General features: G+C 36.2%; 1 protein-coding gene across 6 annotated transcripts in view; it reads left to right on the top strand.

Moving 5' to 3' along the window:
* Positions 1–734: 734 nt before the first annotated feature.
* ubap2a (ubiquitin associated protein 2a) overlaps positions 735–5277 on the top strand; it is a 28924-nt gene continuing 24381 nt past the window's right edge. For all 6 annotated transcript variants that reach the window (XM_079835491.1, XM_079835487.1, XM_079835489.1 and 3 more), the window contains exon 1: positions 735–810. The gene's annotated coding sequence lies outside the window, so the exon portion shown is untranslated. The remainder of the gene's footprint in view (positions 811–5277) is intronic.

Genomic DNA, 5277 nt, shown 5'->3' with positions numbered 1-5277 from the left:
TTCTTGCATCATGATGTTTCTTTATACTCAATACTTCTGCAGACTTAAAGCTTTTAATATCAATTTATAATTTGTACTGAGAGAAAAAAAAATGTATATATATAAACAGAGTACTGGTCAAAAGTTTGGAAACGTTACTATTTTTAATGTTTGAAAGAAGTCTCTTATGCTCATCAAATCTGCATTTATTTGTTCAGAAATACTATTTCACAATATTACAGTTTTTTCTGTATTACGATTTAAAATAATACTTAAGAGTTCTTTCAAAAACATTAAAAATAGTGAATGTTTCCAAACTTTTGATATAAAATATTGTGGTTTTTGGGCATTTGGTGAGGAACACTGCACTGTAGTGATTCAGTTGACCGCTGGGGGTGCAAAACGTGTTTTGACCACTGAACAGTGGCATAACATAATGCGCGTTCACGATTAGAGACCCGAAAACATGTACAATAACTTCATACAATAAAAACTAATTTAATAGATGAATAGAGAGGGCCAACGTTTTAAACTCCAGAAGGACAAAGAATATAACCTTAAACAGAAAAGAAGTAGTGAGAAAATGGTGGGTAAATCATGGCAGAATTATCCTTTAAGATGTCATACAATTTATGAGTTGCGTCTTGACACATTACTTAAGTTGTTAAATTGTGTTATTTGCATCAGTTATTGTGTACGTGTGCGCGCACTTGTGAATGTGCCTGCTGGTGCGGGAGCGCGCCTGTGGGATCTGCATGGAGAGAAGCGGCAGCAGCGAGGTGACGGTCACGTGACGGAGTCTGCTGCTGGCTGAGTGAAGCGTGTTAGCAGGTAATAAAAAAAAAATCTCTCTTTCAGACTCTAACTGGTCTTTATATATCATATGTTACGTAGTTAATATTTCCATGTCTTTGTCGCTCATCTGTTTTAATCCGTCGCGGAGTGTTTTTCGAGGCTGTGTTGCCTTTTGTATGGCTTTGTTTTGCCTCCTCAGTTTAGCTTATTCAGCTTTAGCTCTGCTCTGAGACCGTTTTCCTCAAATATTCCTTTACAACAAGCCCACGTCACTATTAAGACAGTTTCCTTACATTAAAAACGTCATGTTGATATACATCTTGGTGTTTAAATGCTCTTGAGGGGTTAAATGTTATGAACAAGGACGCCGGGCGGTCGTGAGTTAGCCAGCTAAGCTACAACAATTGGAGAGGAAATGACATTAGAGATCATGGACAAAGGAGAGCAGAAACTGTATGCGCTTGTGCTCTTCACAAACTCAGTTTTTACACATTCTTGGGGCCAAAAAAAATGCCATAGGTAACTTCAATGTATCCAAATATCTCTAATGAATCTTTGAAGTTAAACTAGGATGCTGACTCCGGTCCTGGGTCTAAATTCCCTTTGTTTGAGCCATCACATATTTTTTTAAAACCTTGTTATGTTTATGCTTCTAATTTTTAAAATTAGAAACTCAGAAAGCAAACACAGTAATCTGTGAATGTGCTTTGATTATGGTCGTTTGTTTAAAGTTTTCTAATGTGATGAAGCCATCACATATTTTGTTTTGGTTACAGATGTTTCTTGTCATTTTTGTCTATGGTTTCTGATTTTTTTTAAATAGATTTTATTAGTGTTCGAAACTGAAAAAAGCCAAACCAAGTTGTCTGTTTTAGTGTTAAACCAATCGTATTGTTGAAATTTGGCCATTTTGAGATAATTGGCAGTGGCCGATAACTAGCTATGCTCACTTGACCAGAAGTGGTATTATGTTTATGTAAAATATTTTAAAAAATTGATAACGTTGCCATTTTTAAAATCCACATTTTTCTACATTTTACTGCGTTTTTGGTGAATGTTGTTGAAGTAAATCTTCATAAATTCCCCCCCTCATTTGTGTAATATTTTTAAATGTAAATTTTCACTATCACTTCTGTTTTAATTTTTTGATCACTTATTATTCACTTTAGCTACCAATTCATAATCAAAGATGAAACTGATTGTAATTTTTGTATGTTTTTTGGTGTGTTTATCAGTCTGCATTTCTAAATGTGTTTTATACACCCACTATCTGTGAATTCGAGGATGCTATGGGTGGTCTGCTGACCAGATAATTTTTTCCCCCCATTTTCTAAGGATTTCAGAAATGTCCCCACATGAGACCATTGTCAGCTGGTGGAATCACTTTTGTGGTTTGTTTTGCTTGCTGTCATCATTAAATCGGTTGTGCCCAGCAGCGCTTGCACAGCCAGATTCCCCCCATAAGATCTTTATGATGTATATTGCAAGCTGGGAATTATCTGGTGATCTTTGTACGTCAGAATCTAGCTGGAAAGTTGTTTTTCGGGCGTTTTCTCTGTGACTGCATAGAACGGTTAAAACATGCACAATAAGATCTCTTCTAGCTGCCAAGAAAAGCCCACTGTATCCATCACAGATGTTATGTGTGTTGCCTTGTCTTCTGTGTGAGCAACAACTCTTGCCGATGTCTTAGTTTCATGGATGTGAAGGATCTAATGTACTGTAGTGTCACAAGTGGAGGTTTTAATTTGGTGGAAAATCATAAGAAGGTTTTTTTTTTTTTTAAATGAATAGCTCAGCCAAAAATGTACATCCTGTAATTTACCTCCATGTCATTCCAAACCCATTTGACTGATTTCTTTCGAACACAAAAGCGCAAATTCCTTGCGTTGGAAGAGAAACAGAGTGGCTCTCCAGCTCCAATACCCAGCTTTAAAAGTTTCATAAAAAGTCTATATTACTCGTGCCATATGTTCCACAAGTCTGTCAAAGCCATATGATTGCTTTGTGTGAGAAACAGACCAAATTAAACCAATTTAGATTGTAATCCACTAAAAATCCGCTTCCTAAAAATCCTGCTACACAGTTAGTTAAAGGAAAACATATATATTAAGGTATTGCGGACAAGATGTTGGCAGTCTATTTTTGTCACAAACACACACGCTGCAAGAGCGTTAATGAAATATTTACTCTAGTATTTAACTTACAGCCTATATTAGACGCCGATTAAAATGGCTCACAGAACGAAAACAATGCTACACGATATAATCAGGTATTGCAATGTTAAGGCGATTATCTATAAGAATTATTATTTATTTATTTTTTTTACATATTGCCCTGCCCTATCCAGCAGTTATTACTCAAACTTCCAGATATTCAAACACAGTTTGTTACTGAACGTGAGAAACATTGGCGTTTAGTAGAGGCCGTCCGATTAATCGGTTTAGGCGATTAATCAGGCACAGGTAACCGATTTACCATTGCTGTTTTTCTTTTTACTTGAAGCAAATGCTGTCTTTTCCCTTTATTTTCTTGTCAGAGTGCACCAGAATGCTTCGTTTACATGTTAAAATCATGAAAATGTACTACCCCACTACAACAATTTACTTCGTAAACATGTCACCTTTTTGTGAGTTTGCAGGTCTGAAACATAGATAACGAAATGGTATGTATACAGTAGGGATGCAACAATACAGTTGGTCCACGGTTCAATACATACCTCGGTTTTTAACCACGGTTTTTGGTTAGGTTCTGATTAGGGATGCACCGAATATTCGGCCACCGAAAATTTTCGGCCGAAAATGCCCCAAAAGTGCATTTTCGGTTTTCGGCCGAAAGACTTTTATCACCGAAACAACATGGCCGAAATGTTGTGATGACGCAAACAGAAACCGCGACCTGCACGTGCTTGTCTGAAGCAACATGTCTGCGGTGTGGACGTATTTCAGTATATCTGAGAAACACCCACGTCTGCTCCACGCACAGGCACTGACAGCGAGAGCTCATGTTGAGGAGAGCTCATGATGAGAAGAGGACCAGACTTCACAGTGAAACCGAACGCAATCTTTAACAGTGGGCATGTTTTAAGCGCGGAACACACTTCAATCTGGCGGCAGCGCGCGCGCGTGAACGCGATCATCTGTGAGCGCGATCGATCATCTCTTCCTTAAGAATAAACATGAATGAACATCTAAGGTGTGTTGAGGATACATTACAACTTACTGTCACGTATCATATGTGGTGTAATCGCTCAGTCAGTGTTTCAACGGCAGAAAGACCCTCAATAACTGCTATAAACTAAACAGTCATGTAGCATCATTTACCTCAGGCACCTCAGTGTCCACAGCTGTTCGTTCACTAGAGAAATCAACTCTTTCACTAAATATATGACCTATATTAGCCGTTATATTCATTATATTCTACTTAACCTGTTAATGATGTCTTGATTATTTCATGTATGTTTAAATAAAATGACAGACACTGTGTATAAATGATTATATTTCAACAACGAATTGGATAAAAAACTATTTTATAATTAGATTTAGAAGTTATTGCAAAAACTGCCTTATGTGAAGTGTACATGTTTGTGTACGATGTTATTTGAGTGTTGATTATTAGACCTAAAAATAAATAGCAACTGAATTTAGGCTAATAGTTTGGGCTCTGTTTTTAACCTTTAATATTAATGTGCAAGTAAGGGCTCCCTATATAGTTTAGAGCAATATATTCAATAAACTTTTAGTTATAATTTAATTCATTTAAGGACAGACTTTTTTTTTTCAGTTAACCAATAAAAATAAATAAAAAGCCATTTTGTAAAACTGCTGTACCGAACCGTCAGTTTTGTGTACCGCTACACCCCTATTCTACAGTTAACATATGGGCTATGGCAGTCTTTGCTTTGATACACTATTATGTTGAAGGCCTACAGAGAAAATAGTTTTATCTTTAAGCAGTTGCACTTGTTCTGAATGCACTTTCTTGTAGTAGTCCTACAGAGAAAATTTTTAAATGCACTAGACCTAAATGCACTTTGTTTTTATGAGAGAACATTTAATTTAAAAACCTTTCTGTAGGCCTGTACATTATTATTTAATGTTCAAATGAGTGGGGTCAAGTTAAACATTTTAGTTTGAATTTTATTTTATACTGTGCATTGTTGCAATGTGCTAAATAAATATTGGCATAACTTGTAATTGATTTATTCTTTGAAACGTTAATATTAATGTATGCAATTGCAATGCCTTGATTTTAGTAATAGGTACACAGTCATAGCCATAAATGCTATGGTACTAATATTTGGCATAATTTATTTCGGTGTTTCGGTTTTCAGCTTTCGGCCTTGGTTTCCTCTTTTTCGGTTTTCGGTTTCGGCCAAGAATTTTCATTTCGGTGCATCCCTAGTTCTGATGGCTTGTCACATCAGTTTTTTGCTATTCTATTCTTAGGCGACAGGAACAGCAAGAGGTTGAGGAGAAAAAATACTTTTTTATTGCAATACTC

The sequence above is a fragment of the Gobio gobio genome (genome assembly GCF_949357685.1).
Source record: "Gobio gobio genome assembly, chromosome: 14".
NCBI classification, from domain to species: Eukaryota; Metazoa; Chordata; class Actinopteri; order Cypriniformes; family Gobionidae; genus Gobio; species Gobio gobio.
This window is presented reverse-complemented; position numbering and strand designations above follow the sequence as displayed.